Raw genomic sequence first — 22,666 nt, forward strand, 5'->3', positions numbered from 1 at the left:
ACTGTTTCTTCAGTTGTCTGGTGTAAAGTAAAATTCATATTTTTTGGCAAGACAAGAAAAGTTTACACATAAAAAATTCTCTGCCCTTCGACAATCTCTCTCCACTTGTGCGTATTGTGCATCTGTATTATGCATCACTTAAACCTCCCCCATCAGCAGGAATATCTGCTCAACCATATATAGCAACATTCTAGCATCGACAACTTCTTAAAAGATAGTATTCCTTCTTGATATTGTAAAGGGTCACATGACCTACCACGATGACACTTAGATCTGGATTAGCAAACTGTCCATAATAATAACTGACACTTAGATCTGGATTATGCAAACTGTCAATAATATTGGCAGTTTTTTTTTGTTTTTGTTTTTGAGTCCTCTGTCTCAAAAAATATATTTGTGTCTTGGCTTCTAAGTGGCAGAACAGTTCTCAGAGCTTTCTTAGATACTCCTTCTGGGTGGTGGTGGTGGTTTAGTTGCTAAATACTCTCATGACCGCATGGACTGTAGCCCACCAGGCTCCTCTATCCATGGGATTTCTCAGGCAAGAGTACTGGAGCAGGTTAATATTTCCTTCTCCAGGGGCTCTTCCTGACCCGGGACAGAACCTGGGTCCTCTTCCTCCTCAAATTTGGCTCAAATAAAACTTGCCATTTCTTTCTTAGATCAAGTGATTAATTTTTTGTTGATACTAGTTGATACTATTCTCCCCATCAACCATTCCTCAAGGCTAGAAAACAACAATTCAAGCTACTTCCTAGGTCTCTAGGTAAATTATCATTCTTCCAATATAACTCAGGCTAGGCAAACTTACCTTTCTCTGACAGGCTCTGCTCCACCTGATAAAGAATTATCATCAGCATTTCCTTGTTATGTAAACAGATTAAATCTATGAAAACAGAGAACATAAAGAGATAGCTTGACTTAAAAAATATAATCTTCCTTAGAGTTTTAATATGCACAGTATCACCAAATGTTCTTATTTATTATTTGGAAGATTACAAAACACTGTAACTATATATATTTACAATAACTTGCAATCCGTTTTCATTCAAATGAGACTTCTTTACTGCTCAATGTAATGTTTACTTTTGGAAGCCCACCAAAAGTGGTAAACCAGAGTTTGCATACATTAAGTTGTTCCCTTCCCTGAGAAACAGTCTTCTGCATTGTTGTTGAAGGAATGAATATCCTTATATTGCCATGTTTTACTCAGAAATCATATATGATAAAGTATGCTTTGATACTCTTCAATATTCAGCCTGAAATGATAAATTATAAAAACATTCTTTTAGGGGTTTTTAAAATCATGGCTAGTGAGAATTAGTTTTGCATTTTCTTTAACAAATTTTGATAGAAAAAACTTTAATATGTTCTCATAACTTATATATTATAATAGATAGGAAAATATACCCAATTAAGTAAAAATTAAGAGCATAAGCACTGAGTTCACAAAGATAAGGCCAGAGAATATTTAATTATGTGACAAACTTGGATTATGTAGGCAATACTAGAAATTATGAGAAAAAAAACTCAAAATATTTTCCCCTTTTGGTGACAGATTTTTTTTTTTTGGCTGCGCTGGGTCTTCGTTGCTGTCTGGGCTTTTCTCTAGTTGTGGAGAGTGGGGGTTTGTCTCTAGTGGTGTTGTTTGTGCTTCTCATTGCAGTGGCTTCTCTTGTTGCAGCGCACGGGCCCTAGGGCAGACGGGCTTCAGGAGTTGTGGCTCCGGGTCCCTAGAACATAGGCTCCACAGTTGTGGGCCAAGGATCCAACCTGTGTCTCCCGCACTGGCAGCGGACTCCTCACCACCAAGCCACCGGGAAAGCCCTGGTGGTGGAATTTTTAAGTTGTGAATTAATGAGATTGTGTTTTTATCATTCCACTTCTTATTGCCTTATTTAAAATTTCCATAAATCATGTCTAATTTTCTCTAGTCAACAATGAATGAAATGACCAAAGTTTTTTAGTCATTTGTAAAGCAGTAAAAGAGTCAACTTAAAACCATATTCAGTCAGCAAAGGCAGAAACTCTGATTTATTTTTTGATTGCTATTCATATTTTTATGGTAATTATAAAATAGAACGTATGTCTAGTTCAAGTGGCTTATTTAGTCTCAAGTATTTTAATGAGGCTCTGAATTTGTGCAGGCATGTAGAACTACAGCTCAGAATTGTGATGGGATAATCTTACTATGCCAAATATTTCGATTGGAATGAGTAGCTGAGTTTACATTAGTGACTGGGCAACAACGAAAGTATATTTATATTCTATCACAAATGAAGATTTATTTAAAATTCTTTTATTCCTTGATCTAAAATGAAACTCCATACATATCTGAATAATCATTAGTTTTGAATCTTAACAGCAGGCTTTGTCATATATAACTCTAGGCCTACTAGAACGTAATCAAGAAGTTCTACCAATTTTAAGGAAAACTATGAAAGTTTCAAAGTCACACTCCTAACCCAGGTTTTTGTGTCAATGGCTTCCTAATTCTAACTGAACTAAATCCCAAATTCTCAGCCTGTCTTGAAAAATTTCCACTTTGGGGACTGTTATTAACTGAATTATGTCCCTTGAAAATCCACAAGTTGAAGCCCTAAGCCCAGTAGAATATATTTATAGATAGAATCTTAAAGGAGGGTAATTAATGATGTCATATACTGGGGTCTAATTCTATAAGACTGGTATCCTTATATGCAAAGAAAGGGACACCAGAGCTCACTCTCTCCACAAGGATAGAGAGGAAGGGTTATATAAAGATACAGGAAGAAGGTAGGCATTAACAAGCCAGGAAAAGAGGCCTCACTGGAAACCAAATGTACTGACAAATTGATCTTGCATATCTAGCCTGGTGGCTCAGACGGTAAAGCATCTGCCAGCAATGCGGGAGACCTGGGTTCGATCCCTGAGTCGGCAAGATCCCCTGGAGAAGGAAATGGCAACCCACTCCAGCACTCTTGCCTAGAAAATTCCATAGATGGAGGAGTCTAGTGGGCTACATTCCATGGGGTCGCAAAGAGTCAGACACAACTGAGCAACTTTACTTTCACCTTCATCTAGCCTTCAGAGCTATGGAAAAATAAATTTTTGTCATTTAAGCCATCCAGCCTGTGGTATTTTTTTATGGCAGTCCAAGATGACTAATACAGAGAATTAGTTTCCCTGTGAGTCTTCTCATCTTCTTCTATTGTAGCTACATTCATATTAGTATCTTTTGCTTAGAACCTTGCTTCTTACTTATCTTCCCCAAGTCCCTTCTTCTTTGGTAGCCACTAATTTGTTCTCTGTATCCATGAGTATGTTTTGTTTTATTTGTTTTTAAAGATTCCATATATGAGTGTAATCATACAGCATTTGTCTTTCTTGACTTATTCCACTTAGCATAAGGGCCTCCCGCGAAAGGCCCTGGCTTGAGTCAGTAATAAATTCCCCTATTGCGAGTTGCATTGTTTTGAGGAGTCTTCTTTCCCGACCGGGGACTCAGACTACGGGCAGAACATTTGGGGGCTCGTCCAGGATCCCTTGACCGGGGAAGAACGCTCTTTGGAACAAAGGGGAAAAAAGACAGGTAATAGCACCAGGCAGGTTTAGAAAAAGACTAGAGTAAAGCCGAGGCCCTGCTGTGAAGCGGGAAGGTGTCTGGTGCAGAAAAAGACCAGAGTAAAGCCGAGGCCCTGCTGTGAAGCAGGAAGGTGTCTGGCGTTAGGGAAAGCTTTCCATGAGGGAACGGACTGGCCGTTCCTGCTGGCGTGAGGCCGAGGCCAGCGAGCGCGCTGGGAGGCAGCCAGCTCTGCGGGAAGGAGATCTCCTCTCCTAAGCCCGAATCTGGGGAACAGTGGGCGCCATACGGTAAGGTGACCCTTGTTCCAGAGGATCTGTGTCGTCAGCCGATGTATGTCTGTCTGTGTGTTTTCCTGTATAACTGCCGGCATTGTCTCCTGTCTCGTTGTTCTCTGGTGTGTCGTTGTCTACTTCTTCCTATAAAGCCTTGGAGCCTCATTTCTGTTTCTGGGAGTTTCAGTGAACGGGCAGACAGTTGTTGGGGCAACTGATGAGTCCCGGCCAGGGCTACTCCCTGGCGGATTCTGAAGGCCTCCCAACAAGTCAGCCCCAGTAACGGGAGCCCGAGAGGGTGAAACTCCTTTCTTTTTTCTCGTATTCTAAACCGAGAATCTGGCCAAATAAAGACCCATCTGTGTGGGCACGGGACAGGCACTTAAGAGCCAATAGGGCACCTGCCACTGGAAGACTCCCGTGAAAGGATAAGGGGGTCACGGAACGGGCTAGAAACCCTTAGGGTGCCCGCCCCCAGCAAGAAAACTTCCGTGCAATGACTAAGGCACTCAAATAGTTCCACGAAACATACCACAAGCCCAACCTCCTGGCCACCACCACTCCCGATAGGATTTATTGGTGGTAATTCTCGGTGACTTTCTTCTGACTCTCGCTATGGGGCAAGGAAAATCCACCCCACTCTCTCTCATGACTGATCATTTCTCGGATGTCAGGGCTAGAGCGTATGATCTGTCGCTACTAGTTACAAAGAGTAAATTAATAACCTTTTGCTCTGCAGAGTGGCCCACCTTCCAAGTTGGATGGCCTCCAGAGCGAACTTTTCAACCTTCTATTATTTGGGTGGTGAAAGAAAAAGTTATGGCTCCTGATCCCTGGGGCCGCCTGAGCCAAGTCCCATATGTTATAGTCTGGCAAGATCTAGTAGAAGATCCACCCAAATGGTTAAAACCTTTTGTTCACAAACTCCCTGATTCTCCTAATGTACGGGCCCTGGTTATGGAAACTCCCACTCCCCCAGAGGACGCCAAGAAGAATAAGGGCCCAAAACCGGTCTTGCAGGAATCCTCGGACCGGAACCTGATTGACTTGGAGACGGAAATTAGGCCCCCGCCATATGCCCCTCCTCCGTTGCAGGTGCCCCCGGGAGCAGAGCCCCCTGATGAATCAAAAGAGATAAAGAAACCCCGACCCCGGAGAAGAAATAGAGGAAATAGGGGTGAGCAAGATCATGGGGACCCAGAGTTACCTTCTTCTACTGTACAGGCACTCCTCGTCCGGGTGGGACCAGCTAACCTGGACAGAGAGCAAACCTATCAATACTGGCCCTTTTCCCATTTTGTTCACTCATAACCCCACCTGGGATGATTGCCAGCAGCTGTTGCAGGTGCTCTTCACCACGGAAGAATGGGAGCAAATCCTGGCAGAGGCGCAGAAACAGGTCCCGGAGGTCGACGGGAGACCAACTGCCCAGCCTCATCTCGTGGACGAGGGGTTTCCTCTGTTGCGGCCTAACTGGGATTTTGAGCGAGTGGAAGGTAAGGAGCATCTCCGAGTGTACCGCCAGACTCTAATGGCTGGCCTGCGGGCCTCAGCTAGGAAGCCGACAAATTTGGCAAAGGTAAATTTAGTAAGGCAAGAGCCCACTGAGAGCCCGTCAGCCTTCCTAGAGAGGCTAATGGAAGCCTTTAGGCAATATACACCTATGGACCCCCAGGCTGAGGAATCACGCGCTGCAGTTCTCCTAGAGTTTGTGAATCAGGCAGACCCAGATATTAAGAAGAAATTACAAAAGATAGAGGGGTTAGGAGAGCAGACAATACAAGACTTACTGAAAGCAGCTGAAAAGGTATTTAATAATAGGGAGACCCCAGAAGAAAGGGAGGAACGACTTCGTTGGGAGGAAAGGGAACTAGCTGAAAAGATCAGGAAAGAAGATAGGGAACATAGGGCGAAGGAAAACCGGAAGAACCAGAGAGAGCTAGCCAAGATTCTTTTTGCGGGGATGAAGGCCGGAACAAAATTGAGGGAGCCTCGAGGCCCCCAGACAGGAGAAACAGAGAGACCAAAAAGGCAGGCCCTAAAGAAAGATCAGTGTGCTTACTGCAAAGAACGGGGGCACTGGAGAAAGGAGTGCCCTAAGAGGGACCTGAAGAGAAGAACAACCCAGAGAGAGAGAATTTCCCCTGGAACTCGAGTTCTATACGCGGGGAAAGACAGTGACTAGGGGAGTCAAGACTCGACACCCCTCCCCGAGTCCTGGGTAACCATACATGTGGAGGGGAAACCCGTTGGCTTCATGGTGGACACTGGCGCCCAACACTCTGTTTTAAATCAAAAACTGGGACCAATGTCTAAAAAAACCCAGCTTGGTGCAGGGAGCCACGGGGACAAAAAGATATTGTTGGACTACGGGCAGAACAATGTATGGTATAAGATGGCCTCCCCAGGTAACTCAGCTGGTAAAGAAATTGCCTACACTGCAGGGGTCCCCGGTTCGATCCCTGGGTCAGGAAGTTCCCCTGGAGAAGGGATAGGCTACCCACTGCAGTATTCTTGGGCATCCCTGGTGGCTCAGTGTGGGGGGCCTGGATTCAAAACCTGGGTTTGGATGATCTCCTGGAGGATGGCATGGCAACCACCTCTAGTAGACTTGCATGGAGAATCCCCGGGGACAGAGGAGCCTGGTGGGCTACAGGCCATGGGGTCACAAAAAGTCAGACATAACTGGGTAACTAAACACAGCACAGCACAGCAAGTATTATTCTGTAGATATTGTCCCCAAAGTCCCTTAAGCTGTCTTCTTTTTAAATTCTTTTTTCATTTTTCTGTTCTCTCTGGGTGAGTCCCATTGTTTTGTCTTCCGGATTACTGATTCATTCTTCTACCTCACACAGTCTGCTGTTGAACCCATTCAGTTTTTTTTTTCTTTTTCAGTTCAGTTATAACTTCTGTTTGGTACTTTCTGATATGTTCTCTCTATTGAAAATCTCACTGAGTTCATGCATTCTTCTGAGCTTGATGAGCATCTTTATGACCAAATTTTATGTCAGGTAAATTGCTTATCTCCATTTTGTTTAGTTCTTTTTCTGAAGCTTTATCTTATTTTTTTCAACTGCAACATATTCCTTTATTTCCTCATTTTCCCTAATTCTTTGCATTTGTTTCCATGCATTAAAGGTATAACCTGTCTCTTCCAGTCTTGAAGAAGTTATCTTATTGAGGGGACAAACTGTGGAGCTCAGAAACACTGTTCTGCCTGGCTAACAGAGCCAGGCACTTAAGGAGGTGTCCCCAATGTGTGCTGTTTTTTTCCTCCTGTTGTGTTAGGGTCGCAACTGTTGTGGGACACTTGCAGGGAGTGTTGGGCCGTGGGCTGGCTGAAGGATCCAACGGGGCTGTCATGGGGCACTGTTGGGCAGGGTTATCACTGGACCAGCTAAACCACAGTTGTAGAGTCTCTCAGCAGAGTATGCTCACTGATGTCAAAGGTGGAGAATTCCAAAATGGTCCTCTCCTATGCCAGTATTTGGCTCAGATGGTAAAGAATCTGCCTGCAATGCGGGAGACCTAGGTTCAATCCCTGGGTCAGGAAGATCCCCTGGAGAAGGAAATGACAACCCACTATTAGTAATAAGGTAGCCTGAGATAGCATAATAACACCTGCCAGTAACTTAGTCCCCAGAGAGTGTCTCAGTTCTTTTCTGAGTGTCTCTGGCAGATGCTTCAAGATTAGTTAAGTATGCTCCTTTCACCTAAGGCCCATGCATTTTTCAATCACATGCTTCACTGCTGGTTTTTGGGTTGTGTGTGCCTGCTCATGAGCCCTGTAAGAGTGAGCTTTCTCTTCCCTGCATTTCTATAGCTTTCCTAAGCTTATTCCACATTGATTTTTCAAAGTCAGGTGTTTGGGGAACTCAAGTGCCTGATGTGGAGTTCAAATTCCTTGCTCACCCAGAGAAAAGATCCATAACTTTGTGGTCTCTCCTGATTGTGAATTGCCAGGCCGGGGTGTGGGTTTTTCCTTGTCAAGCTGTTTTTTTTTTTTTTTTTTTTTTTTTTTTTTTAGCAAAAGTTCAAGGTTCTTTTATCCTTTGTTTTAGAGGTTTTGTTCATTCAATTTTCAGGTCTCTTTTGGGGGGAATTACTCCCAGGTGGCACTAGTGGTGGTGAACCTGCCTGCCAATGCAGGAGACGAAAGAGATGTGGGTTCCGTTGCCAGGTCAGAAAAATCCCCTGTAGGAGGGCATGGCAACCCACTCCAGTATTCTTGACTGGAGAATCCCATGGACAGAGGAGCCTGGTGGGCTACAGCCCATAGCATCGCAAAGAGTCGGACACGACTGAAATGACTTAGTACACACTGCACGCATTCCATTTGCAGTTGTAGACTCGTTCTGTCTGTGGGAGGAACTGAATTCAGAAACTTCCTACACCACCATCTTAAAGCCTCCTTCCACTTATCTCCCACACTTGATTGCTAGAGTTGCACCTGAAATTTAAAACCTATGTCAAATCTCCCCCCCAAATACTTTTCTGTTTTCTCTTCCCATATATTCCTCTCCCCTGAGAGCATATAATCTCTCTTGCTTGAAGCTCCATTAATACTTCTCATATATCTAGTAGAGATACGCTATATTGGCTAACATTTTATCTATTTGGACATCTGTCTCAACTTCTTTATCAGATTAATTAAACAATATATAAATTGGTTAAGTCTCTTTGAGGGTCTACTATGTGCCAGTCTGATTACCTGTCAGACATTTTTGTTTTCAATTACTATCTATAGTTCAGTTCAGTTGCTCAGTCATGTCTAACCGTTTATGACCCCGTGGACCACAACATGCCATCCAACCATCTCATCCTCTGTCGTCCCCTTCTCCTCCTGCCCTCAATCTTTCCCAGCATCAGGGTATTTTCAAATGAATCATCTCTTCACAAAATATTGGAGTCTCAGCTTTATCCAATGAATATTCAGAACTGATCTCCTTTAGGATGGACTGGTTGGATCTCCTTGCAGTGCAAGGGACTCTCAGGAGTCTTCTCCATCACTATAGTTCAAAAGCATCAATTCTTCAGTGCTCAGCTTTCTTTATAGTTCAACTCTCAGATCCATACATGACTACTGGAAAAACCATAGCTTTGACTAGATGGACCTTTGTTGGCAAAGTAATGTCTCTGCTTTTTAATATGCTGTCTAGGTTGGTCATAACTTATCTTCCAAGGAGCAAGCGTCTTTTAATTTCATGGCTGTAGTCACCATCTGCAGCAATTTTGGAGTCCAAAAAATAAATTCTGTCACTGTTTCCTCATTTATTTGCCATGAAGTGATGGGACCAGATGCTATGATCTTAGTTTTCTGAATGTTGAGTTTTAAGTTAAATTTTTCACTCTCCTCTGACTTTCATCAAAGGGATTTTTAGTTCCTCTTCGCTTTCTGCCATAAGGGTGATGTTATCTGCATATCTGAGGTTATTGATATTTCTCCCGGCAATCTGAATTCCAACTTGTGTTTCATCCAGCCCGGCATTTCGCATGATGTACTCTGCATATAAGTTAAATAAGCAGGGTGACAATATACAGCCTTGACGTACTCCTTTCCCGATTTGGAACCAGACTGTTGTTCCATGTCCAGTTCTAACTGTTGCTTCTTGACCTGCATACAGATTTCTCAAGAGGCAGGTCAGGTGGTCTGGTATTCCCATCTCTTGGAGAATTTTCCACAGTTTGTTGTGGTCCACACAGTCAAAGCCTTTGGCATCATCAATAAAGAAGAAGTAGATGTTTTTCTGGAACTCTCTTGCTTTTTTGATGATCCAACGGATGTTGACAATTTGATCTCTGGTTCCTCTGCCTTTTCTAAAACCACCTTGAACATCTGGAAGTTCATAGTTCATGTACTGTTGAAGCCTGGCTTGGAGAATTTTGAGCATTACTTTACTAATGTGTGAGATCAGTGGAATTGTGTGGTAGCTTGAGCATTCTTTGGCATTGTGCTTCTTTGGGATTGAAATGAAAACTGATGTTTTCCACTCCTGTGGCCACTGTTGAGTTTTCCAAATTTACTATCTAGAGAACCTTGAATATGGAAAGTATTAAGCAGTATTGAGTTAAATTTATTTGAGTTGGTTTTGAATCAGCCTAGGTAACTAGTATAATCCACTTAAAATTATCAGAAAATATCAAGATATGCAACTAAATAAAGGTAAGCACCACAAATTTACCTCTCACAGCACTGTGTGGCTTTCTCTATGTTGAAATTCTTTATGTGGAGCTCATATGAGCTCACTATTGAATTTGCAGGGATAAAAATCGATTCTCTCATTTAGAAAGAAGAAGCTATGTAAAATTTTGCCCCAGATCCTTTACTTAAAATAGTTCCCAGTAGCGAGCATTTTCTTTCTAACTTTTCTTCTCACTCCAGCTGCCTAAAAATCCTTTTTTTCCTCTTGCTATCATTTTACGAATTATTCTGTGTCTGCCCTTAATACAAGATTTCAAGAAACAATGGAATATATAGATATATTGAGATATATCTCTGTCACTATAGATGTACCTATATTCTAATGGAGATTTAGGAATGCAAAGTAAAACATTAGTAGGCTGAAAAGTATGAACCTGAAGATAGCTTTTATAATGTTTATTTTTTGAAATTTAAGTTGATAACTAACATGTTTTCAGTAACCTAATTGACACAACATATTAAGGTAATTATTATTTGTTTTTATCTTTTAAAGCATATGTGAAAATTTTCACAATGTATTATAGAGCTATTTTTTGCCTAGATGGTGTTTGCATCTTTAATAGAAAATATTGTTTGACATATTCTACATTTCAGAACATATACCAAATCAATTTGCCCATCCCCTGTGAAAATAGTATATTTCTTCACCCAGTTGGTTTTAGGTTTGGACACATGACTTACTTTCCCACTAAAATATGAGCAAAAGGAACAGTGCACCACTTTTGTGTCTGGCTGTCAATTTCTTATTCTTGCTCTTGCCATGAAAGAGTAGCATATGCTGAGGGAGGTTGTTCCTTTTGCCTTGAACCCAGATGAAGAAAAAAAGAAAAAAATGAGCAGATTCATGGTTCCAAACCAGAAAATGTAAGTCTAACACAGTTAAAGTAGAACCATAGAAAGGAGGACCATTTTGTAAGAGAGAAAGAAGTTTGCTCTTGTAAGTCACCGAGATTTGGGACTATTTGACTAAGAATTTAGATAGTATAATGCCCACGATAAAATATGTATCAAAAAAATCTTTATTATTTAAAACCTGAGAAATAATTTACTGGGATTCAAGAGACATACAGGTCTAGCTTATATTTATGTATTTATCTATGGTTAGAATTTGGAGAAGGCAATGGCAACCCACTCCAGTACTCTTGCCTGGAAAATCCCATGGACGGAGGAGCCTGGCGGGCTGCAGTCCATGGGGTTGCTAAGAGTTGGATAAAACTGAGCGACTTCACTTTCACTTTTCACTTTCATGCATTGGAGGGGGAAACGGCAGCCCATTCCAGTGTTCTTGCCTGGAGAATCCCAGGGACAGGGGAGCCTGGTGGGCTGCCGTCTATGGGGTCGCACAGAGTCAGACACGACTGAAGCGACTTAGCAGCAGCAGCAGCTATGGTTAGAATATTTAAAAATTTAACAAGTTATACATTTTAGGTTTATATCTTTTAAAATTTATACCAGAGACTTCCACTTCTTGGTAAGACGGAGTATTGTCGTTAGTTGTTCAGCCGCTGTCATGTCTGACTCTTTGCAATCCATGGACTGCAGCACGCCAGGCTCCTCTGTCCTCCACTATCTCCCAGAGTTTGCTCAAATTCATGTTCATAGACTTGGTTTGCTATCTAATCATCTCATCCTCTGCTGCCCGATTCTCCTTTTGCGTTTAATCTTTCCCAGCATCAGGGGTAGGCATACTTTTAAACTTTTCATGAAGTTCAACCAAACATCTGGACATATTACATAAAAGAAACATAAAAGGACACTGAAATATGAAGAGAAGGTGATAAGTTTTTCAGGGACCTCAGAAACTGAGGGAAAGCAGTGATCAGTATCCTGGATTTTCTTCTTGTCTCATATATCCCAGCTTAAAGGTGAACAAATGGGCAACAAAGAAATACCAAAAAGCACAGACAAAAAAATTATAGCAAAAGCCTGCTCTCTTTCACCAAAGGACTAGCCTAGCAAGACAAAACTTTTAGACAATAACCACTTTATTGTAGCTAAACACCAGACAAAAAAATTGTGGTCCCATTCCAATGACACCAACAAAGACTGTGAAACCTCGACTTCCGCACCTGCAAGGCTGCCATAAGGCAATTCAACATCTCCACTGGGATGATGTCAGAATGACAAATAGAGAATTTCATCCCTGCTAGATGGTAACAAAGTGACTGCCTTGTCCTCTCTCCACTAGAATAGTGTCAAAGGAGGTCTAGAGGAGGGCTGGAATGTTTACCATGCCCACTCTCACCATGATGCCAGTGGAGCCCAAAGAGGGTTGGAAACTCTCACTCTACCCAGTAGTAATGAAAAGCCTCCCTGCCCTTGAAGATCACTTTAAATGCAACAGTATAGACTGAAAGTAAAATGATGAAAGAAAGATATTAAATGCAAATATTTATCAAAGGAATACAAAAATGGTCATTTTAATACCAGACAATGTAATGAACTGAAAGCTGCTCAGTCGCGTCCAACCCTTTGCTACCCCAGGGACCCCCCTGCCAGGCTCCTCTGTCCATGGAACTCTCCAGGCAAGAACACTGGAGTGGGCCATCATTACCTTCTCCAGGGAACTCAGGTCTCCCACATTGCATGTGGGCAAAGAAAATTACCATAGACAGAAAAAACCATTACATGATGATAAAAGGATCAATCCACTCTCCCCAGAAAAATACAGCTATCACAATTATGTATGTATCAAATGTTATTAAGCTGCAAAATATGTAAAACAAAAACTGAGAAAACTGAAAGAAAAAGTGAACAAATTCACAACTATAATTGGAGACCTCAACACTCCTTTTTCAACAGCTAAAAAGAAAGTCAGCAATTATTTAGAAGAGCTTAACAACACTATCAATCAACAGGATCTTATTGACATTTATAGAACATAACAAGTCCCAACAACAGGAGAAAAACAGTAGAAATCACGTGCTCATGAAACATATACCAAGACAGACCATATCTCAAGCCATAGAATGAACTTCAACAAAGTTTAAAGCTTGAAATCATACCAAGTGTGCTCTCTGATCACAATGGAATCAAACTAGAAATCAATAATAGAAAAAAATAACAAGAAAATCTTCAAACATTTGAAAATTAAATCGTAATTTTAAGTAGTCCACAAATTAAAAAAAGCATTAGAAGAAATAGAAATAATTAAATGAATGAACTATCAAACATTTCATATCATGTTTGATAAACATATCAAATTTTGTGGTTCATAGCTAAAGCAGTGCTGAGAAGAGAAATTTATAGCACTAAATGCATTCATTAGAAAAGAATAAAAGTCTGAATAAATAATCTAAGCATCCACCTCAAGAACAGAGAAAAAGAAGAAGTCTGATGAAAACAGAAAAGGGAAATGATGAAGATAAGAAATCAATTAAATTAAAAACAGGAACACAGTAGAAAAAAAATCAATGAAGCTATGAGCTAGTTCTGTGTAAAGTTCAATAAAATTGATAAATCTTTAGCAACACTGACAAGGAAAACATAGACATTATACACATCAAATGTCAGAAATTATATGAGATATTATTACAGATGCTGTGGACTTCAAAAGAATAATTAGGACATGGCCCAAAGAATTCTACTTATATAATGTACATAGTGTACATAATTCTACTTACTTATACAAAACAGACTAATTCCTCAAAGAACATAAATAACCACAACTCACCTGATATAAATTAGAGAAACTGAATATCCCTATGAATACTAAGAAAATTTAATTTGTAATTTTAATGCTTTTAGAAAAGAAGTTTCAGGGTCCAGATATTTTCAATGTAAAATCCTACAAAAATTAAAGAAGAATTAACACCAATTCTCTAATCTCTTTTTGAAAACAGAAGAGAAGGGCATACTTCTCTGTTCATTTTATGAAGTTGGGTTCCCTGGTAACAAAACCAGACAAAGGATGTGCCTGCCTTCTCTTGCCCACTACCCCCCAAGAAATAAAGGAAAGAAAAAAAATCAACAGCTCTCCTAAATAAAGACATAATAATCTTTAAAATCTTAGTAAATATAAGTGAGCAAAACATAAAAACATTATATACCATGACCAAGTATCCTGGATACCAGTCTAGTTCAATATGTCGAAATCAATCAGTATAATCCACTATATTAGCAGGCTAAAGAAGAAAAATTGCAGCATCATATTCAGTCCAGAAAAAAAGTTGACAAAGTTTAATACTCATTTATGATAAAAAAACTCTCAGAAAAGTACAAATAGAGAGGAAATTCTTCAACTGACCCCAAAAAAAAAAAAATGTACAGCTATTGTTATCCTTAATAGTGAAGATTAATGAGTACTTTCTTCTAACGATTGGGAACAAGGCAGGAATGTCTACTCTCACCACCCTCATTCAACATAGTGCTGGAAGTTCTAAGTGGCATAAGGCATGAAAACATGAATAAAAAGCAAAAAAAAAAAAAAACAGAAAAGAAAGAAAGAAAACTGACTCTACTTGCAGATGATGTACTTTTCTACAAAAAAACTAATATTCCATATTGAATCCTTTACTGTCATCTTACTGATTTTATTCCAATAGGTTTCCTGAAACCATGATATGGGAGTGCTAACAAAAGGCATGACACTTCAGAGTTTTCAATTATCTTCACCTGTTTTGTTCCTAGCATATTCAACTTTATTTGGATAGGATATTTATTTATTGTTATAACACTCTGAAATTAAAAGAAGAGATTATTCAGATCCCTTCTACTGTTGTTTAAGACAGTTCCAGTGGCAGTCCTCAAGATGAGTTCCTGGTTCTTAAAAAAAAAAAAAAATTGGAACATAGAAGAAAAATGACAAATGAAGCCAAGATAATTTAAATGACACATACAGAGGTCAACTTCCTAAGAATTGAAAGACCACCCAATGAGAGGTGTATGGAAAGGTTAGACTGTATTTGGGATTTTGAGCATCTTTTGGAATCCAAGCCTATCTATGATTAGCCAAAAGGCTATCTGACAGTTGATTTTCTCTGAATACCTTTGTAGTGTTGAGAACAATAAATGGTTATAAAATGCAACTTTAAGAAATACTGAAATGGGAATTAAATTTTGCTGCTTCCCATCCTTTCATTCCAAAGAAACTTTCATTCCATAGCTTTGAACTCTGACAATCTAACTTAACTTTCTTTTGACTGAAGTCATAACGTTGTCTTGAGTTGTATGCGTGAAAGTGAGAATGGTATTTTTCCTTCCAGCCAAACATTTTTCTGGGCCACAGGTATATTGTATAAATAAAACTGTTCTGCCCAAGTCTGGAATGTCCATTTTTCTCTTCTTGCACAGTTGCATCCAGACAGTAATTTAGATTCTTGGGGTAATCTGAATATATTTAGAAATCATATTTATAAATTCTCACTATAATTTGTATGCCTACTGATTGAGTGTAAGTCCAGGCTGGGGAGCAAAATTATTTAGTATGGCACATCATTTAGCTAAGGCAAATAAGAAAAAAAAATTGTTTATTTTAAATTTTGTTCAAAAGAAGAGGAAATTAGGACGTGAAATTGTGTACTCTTGGAGTCTTAAAAGTTCTTTTCATTAAAGAGTTATTTTGGATTATATATAGGGCCATAGAGTCAGACACGACTGAAGTCAGACATTTATATAAATGTATATATTTATATTAGGTGAGAAAGTGAGAGAGCAAGTAAACAAACAACTTAAATGTAAAATGATATCATTAAAGCATTGTGATAAAATCTTGGTGAATGGTGTACGGAAATGTCCTTGTATTATATTTGTAATTTTTAGGTTTAAATTTTAAGTTTAAAATTATTCACAAAATTAAAAAAATGATGTTTTGGAAATGAAACTTCATGAAACCTCTTCCAAATTAAGATTCATTCAGGGGCAAAGGTGATAATGGGTATCTCCAGTGGCATATAGATATATAAATAGAATAATGATTACAATATTAATGCTTCAGTTCAGTTCAGTTCAGTCACTCAGTTGTGTCCGACTCTTTGTAACCCCATGTACCGCAGCACACCAGGCCTCCATGTCCATCACCAACTCCCAGAGTCTACCCAAACTCATGTCCATTGAGTAGGTGATGCCAGCCAATCATCTCATTCTCTGTCGTCCCCTTCTCCCCCTGCCCTCAATCTTTCCCAGCATCAGGGTCTTTTCCAATGAGTCAGCTCTTTGCATCAGGTGGCCAAAGTATTGGAGTTTCAGCTTCAACATCAGTCCTTTCAATGAACACCCAGGACTGATTTCCTTTAGTATGGACTGGTTGGATCTCCTTGCAGTCCAAAGGACTCCCAAGAGTCTTCTCCAACACCACAGTTCAAAAGCATCGATTCTTCAGCACTCAGCTTTCTTTATAGTCCAACTCTCACATCCATAAATGACTACTGGAAAAAATCATAACCTTGACTAGATGGACCTTTGTTGACAAAGTAATATCTCTGCTTTTTATTATGCTGTCTAGGTTGGTCATGACTTTCCTTCCAAGAAGGAAGCATATTTTAATTTCATGGCTGTAATCACCATCTGCAGTGATTTTTGGGGCCCCCAAAAATAAAGTCTGACACTGTTTCCACTGTTTCCCTATTTATTTGCCATGAAGTGATGAGACCAGATGCCATGATCTCAGTTTTCTGAATGTTGAGCTTTAAGCCAACTTTTTCACTTTCCTCTCTCACTTTCATCAAGAGGCTTTTTAGTTCCTCTTCACTTTCTGCCATAATGGTGGTGTCTTCTGCATATCTAAGGTTATTGATATTTCTCCCAGCAGTCTTGATTCCAGCTTGTGGTTCCTCCAGCCCAGCATTTCTCATGATGTACTCTGCATATAAGTTAAATAAGCAGGGTGACAATATACAGCCTTGAAGTACTCATTTTCTTGTTTGGAACCTAACATTTAAAGATAGCTCCATGAAGGTGAAAATTTCCAGGATTTTAAAGGTAGGGACAGTCTTCCATATAAATTACAGAAAACAGTAGAAATACTTAGCTGAGTTGGAATGTCATGCTTTATGGGTAATATTCATGTAGCGAAGATACCACATCACTGGCATTTTATCCTTCCAGTACACTCAAGAACAGCAACTATCTGAATCAGTTTGACATAACATCAAGTCTTTTTCTCTTCTTGCAATGACTATCTCATAAGCATGTAAATAGAACTATATTTGGAGGGATTAAAATGGACATCCCAACAAGTAAAAATGGACTTATAAACAGCATACTATATAACTGACATGCATTTAAAGAAACCAGGTAACTGTAACATTACATTCTAAACATGGGAAAATTCATTTTCCAAGTCAATTTAGGGAAATTAAAAGTGAAAATGAGGATTAATTCTGTTGGATTTGTCTATTTTAGCATCCAAATAAGGAAAGCATATTTAAGAGTTAGGCTTCTTTAGTAGATTCGGGTTTTTTAAGAGAAAATCATTTTTTTAGGTAAATGAATTTTTCTCTAAAATTTTTTAAGTAAGTGAATTTTATTTAAAAATTTTTAATGTAAATGAATAAAATTTAATAATGTTTCTCCAACTCAAACCTAGCCCACTGATTTCATTTTGGGATCCTAGAGAGAAAAGACGGAAATGTTTTCTATTTATTTTAGTTTGTTTACTTCTTACCACAATTCCATGCTCTATTCAGAAAATTAAGACCATTTAACTATCAGAAGTTCCAAATATTCTAGAATTAAATGAATTGCCAAAATTAAATAAACCCTTTCCACAGAACAGTTACTCCACTATGTGAAGTTTAGACTCTAAATGGAACAGATAAAAATGCAAACTGAAATCTGTAACTACCAATTATTTTAATAATGTTTCAGTCTCTCACATATCAACTTAACATTGGGGATATTGGTTTAATCTTGAACAATTTTCTTCTGTTCTTAGAATTTATCTCCCCAGCAATTAAATCTATTCCTTTTCATCTTTACCAGAAGCCATTTCCATGTTAAGCAAGTTAAATTATTTTCATTTCAGACTTTAACATGCAGTTTTGTACCTAGCTTAAAAAAAATCCCAACCTAAAACAAATTGGACCACCACCCTAGCCCTGATTTATGTTTAAAGCTTTAAACAAAAAGTTTGCATCTGTTACCCTCAAAGTCTGTAATTAGTAGTTGAACCACACAAAGAATCAACATGATGTCATGTCTAGACAACATGTAAATTAATATGAAAGCAATTGATTTACAAACTCTATACTAATACAAATTAATCTGAATTAAGTTTAATCCTCAGTTATTAACTGATTAAGTGTTGCTGTTGGTAGCTACAGGATGGTGATTTCCATCTGTGAATTTTAAGGACACAGTCATTGATTCTGTATGGAGAAATAGTGAAAGCATAGACCATACACAGTGATGTTCCATCACTGCTCCTTGCAAAGAGAAGTAAAACTGAAATACACAATTTAAAAACATATAGGAAGCTTTTCTCAAGTGTCATAATTAACTTTTGGCAAAGGGGATGTTTCAGGCGTGTTGACTCTGGCTGTGACTGGCACACCATCCCTCTTAGAAAGTGCATTCATCTGTTCTGAGGGAGAATTCACTCTTGCTTTGAGCAAACATGAAATCAAAATTGCCAATATATTCTTTCTTTTTAAGCAGAATTATTACAATTTACTGTGGACAAGAAAACATGTCATTATTAAGTACTGACCTCTGTGAAAGACCCTTGGATTTTGGGGTGACAATACTCCCAAGTCTTCAGGGCAAATCAACAGGTGAGTACCCTGAACGCAGAGTAGGTTATTATTCAAAAATCTCACACATAGTGTGGGTGCTAGAAATGTCTATCTGTCTCATTTACTAAAATATATATTTACTTGTTTTTAAATGTTACGTGTCCTCAAGTTTTTTTTCTAAAGCATTGTTTTGTTTTGCTTTGCTTTTTTTTGAGAACTATTTGCTTAAGTAAAGTTAACTTTTATTCATTTTAGAGCACTAAAATCTCAATCTCTATTATCTTTAAAATATAATAAAAATGTTAGCTTTGCTTTCATTAGCTAGTTCCCATAATTGCATAATATTTCTTCAGATAACTAGAAATCAAGAACCATCATATTAAATTATGAAAAACATTTTATGTTTTTTAATTTGGTGGTCATGTTGGTTGTTTGTCAGAAAACTCTATAGCTCACATTGGAACAAAATTCAGAAGTGTTTTGTGACTATAATATACATAAGTTTGATAATTAAAAAGCAACTATGTTATATCAAAACGAGGGTCATTGTATTTATATAGACTCTTTTATAGACATCCTACTCATTGTCATAATAACTGAGGCTGTCATGACCATGGTCTGCACCTCACATGAAGCCCTAAACAATTCTGACAGGCTGCAGCTCATTAAGGGACAGTCATTTTGTTGAAATGTCTATCAGCTTGCAGGGATGCACTAAGATGAATAGGCCCAAAACAATAGGCCCATTTGTTAGAGCAGTAGCTTCTCTAATACATGATGAGACAATCAAGCCAAGCTGCCTTCGGCACAAAGACATAATTAATCAAATGGACAAATGGTTCAAAAATTGCTCTAGTATATTCTGTAGTGGACAGAGGTTTCCATGGAAACATTGGCGTTTGCATCACAGTTAATGACCATTCTGTACAATGAAGTCTCCCCCTTCGCACACACTTCTTCACTCCCTCTCCACTACGCCTGCTCTCCCCACTCCTCCAGCCATTAAAAAATACAACCTGGAGAAAAACAAACAAAATGAGAAGGAGGAAGCAGAAAAGAGAATCCCCAGTGTCTTATTTCCCTAACAGAAAATCTAATAGTTCTATATCACTATTTATGAAATTAATGGTAAATTTTTATCATGTTTTCAATACTTAAAAAATACCTATGTAGAAAACCAACCTTAAATTGTGACTTTGCATGCTATTAAATAATTACAGTGGCTTCACTGAAGTACTTACAGATACAAATTAGGTTACTGTCATGATTTAAATGTATTTGAAAAAAATTGAATTGCAACCTGTCTAAAATGTTAAATGAAAATTTAGTAAGGCTTTGTGAAAAGGGAGACTTTAAATTTATTGTCAGTCTCTGGAAAAGGATACACAAATAATTCTTCAGTATGACTGCTTTTACCTTGAGTTCTAAAGCATCACTGCTTAATATTTAATCAGTTAAAGGCTCTCCCTACTTTGCCATTGTTTGTTGTATTTGACTCTTTTGCAATCCCATGGACTGCAGTTCTCCAGGCTCCTCTGTTCATAGATTTCCCAGGCAAGAATACCAGAGTGGGTTGCCATTTCCTTCTTCAGGGAATCTTCCCGACCTAGGGATTGAACTTGTGTCTCCTGGATTAAAGGAAGATTCTTTACTGCTGAGCCACTGGGGCCTTAATAAAACAAATTCCCTAGGTAACTGCATCTGTTCTTTGAAGGTAGTTTCTTGTTACTATATGATGGTTTTGAGTTTGAATCATTGCTCTCCACCCTCCTTCCAAAATGCAGCTTATCTGAGTGTTCCTTCCAACCACAAGAAGGACAGTTGTTCAGAGGTGTCCTGACAAATGAAATATGCTGCATTCTGATAGTTTAAGAACCACAGAGTTGGCAAAGGCCTATTTGGCAGCCTTCTGTAGTACTTGAAACAAGAGTTTGATTCTTTGGAAAAGATATCACAAAGTAGCTTAATGAAAGAGTTATCTGTTTTTTCCCCTTCTAATTGCATTTTTCTCTTGTCACTTTCTTGAAAAATCTTTTGTCTTTGTATGGGTAGCTGGATTGCTTTGCAGTGTCCCTTGAGGATTGTATTCTTATTGTTTTTTAAATCTTTATTTTTAAAAGGCGGTGTCAGTGGAGTCTTTTGCAGGCAGGAAGCATGAGGAGGAGAGAATCTGAGTCTTTGCAGTGAGGGTAGGCTGGAGGATTCCCAACCCTGAGTAGAGAGAGAGGACTGCTGCAAGAGTGCTCAGTTGCTCAGTCATGTTGACTCTTTGCGACCCCATGGACTGTAGCCTGCCAGGCTTCTCTGTCCATGGAATTTTCCATGCAATTTTCCAGTGGGGTGGCATTTCCGCCTCCAGAGGATCTTCCTGGCCCAGGGATCAAACCTGTGGCTTCTGCATCACTGGGCAGATTCATTACCACTGAGCCATCTGGGAAGCCTAACAGGCCTGCTAGTCTTGAAAAAATTAAGGGCTCAGATCACTACGCTGGGTGCGGGGGAGTTTTATGTGTCAACTCCACTGAACTAAGCATCATCTAGATAGCTATTAGAACATGATTTGTGAGTGCGTCTGTTGGGGGTGTTTCTGGGAGAGATTAGCATTTGAATTGATAGACTGTAAAGAAGCTCACCCTTACCAATGCAAGTGGGCATCATCCAATTTGTTGAGTGTCTGAACAGAACAAAAAGGCAGAGGAAGGTCAAGGCTGTCCTCTTTGCTTAAGCTGGGAAATCCATCTTCTCCTGCCTTTCAGACATTGGCACTCCCGGTTCTCAGCCCTTAGAATTGGACTGAATTACTATCACTGGCTTTCCTGGTTTCCCAGCTTGCATATTGAACTTTTCATTTCACTCTTTTCTTGCTTGCATTTATTTTTTAAAAACAAGAAGTCTGCTGTAATTCTATCCTTGTCCCTCTGTATAGAAAGCGTTTTCCAATTCCTGAATTTCCTCAATATTTTCTCTTTATCTTTGGTTTTCTGCAGTTTGACTATAATTTGCCTGTGTGTAGTGTTTTGAGCTTTTATCCCATGGCTGTTCTCTAAATTTCCTTCAACTATTATTTCTGCAAATATTCCATCTGTTCCAGTCTCTTCTTCTCTTCTTTCTGATACTCCAATTATATGCATGCTGCAGCTTTTGATATTCCTCCACAATTCTTAGATATTCTGTTCTATTATAAACTGTTCTGTTATATCCTGTATTTTTTTCTTTATTTTCCTCTTTGCACTTCAATTTGAAAAGTTTCTATTTATTTATGTTCAATCTCACTGCTTTTTTTTTTTAATCAGTCAGTCTAATGATGTGCCCATCAAATGCAGTCTTCATTTCAAATACTGCATTTTTATTTTTATTTCTTCTTATTTCCCTTTAATTTTTTTTAAGTTTCCTTATCTCAGCTGGTATTCCATCTGATCTTGTGTGTCATCTACTTTTCCTTGAAAGCTATTATCATATTATAGTCATTGTTTAAAATTTCCTGTGAGATAATAGCAACATCATTTTTATATTTGTGTCTGGTTCTGATGCTTGCTTTGTTTCTTTCTTTTTTTTAATTTGTTTCAATTGTTTGTTAATGGACCAGGTTACAAAAATAATCCTGGTAGATACCTTAGTTCATCCTTCTAATAAGCCTGTTGATCTGGTCTTCCCTGTTGCCGGCATCTCCACCTTCTACAAAATGGGTGGTCTTTTTCTTCATTCCACCTCGTGGAGAAGACAATTTAAAGGGCCGCAGGAAGTTGTTTGCTTCTTTGAAACGTTTTCCAACTGTATAGATCTCATGAATCAGATCCTCCATGCAGATGATTCCGTATTTCCCAAGAGATCGAGCAATCAATACGTTGTCTGTCAGGGCAATTCACTTTTTGTTGATTTTGCCATAACCATGCTTGCATATCAATTCATTTACAGACTTCAGATTTGGGTACCCCCATGCAATGTATGGCTCCAC

At 38.9% G+C, this 22,666-nt stretch overlaps 1 protein-coding gene across 1 annotated transcript in view; it reads right to left on the reverse strand.

Annotated features, from left to right (window-relative positions):
• LOC122686324 (60S ribosomal protein L7-like) overlaps positions 1 to 22,666 on the reverse strand; it is a 675,506-nt gene that overhangs the window by 652,571 nt on the left and 269 nt on the right. The window lies entirely within an intron of this gene.

The sequence above is a fragment of the Cervus elaphus genome, chromosome 29 (assembly GCF_910594005.1).
Source record: "Cervus elaphus chromosome 29, mCerEla1.1, whole genome shotgun sequence".
In the NCBI taxonomy this organism is placed as follows: domain Eukaryota; kingdom Metazoa; phylum Chordata; class Mammalia; order Artiodactyla; family Cervidae; genus Cervus; species Cervus elaphus.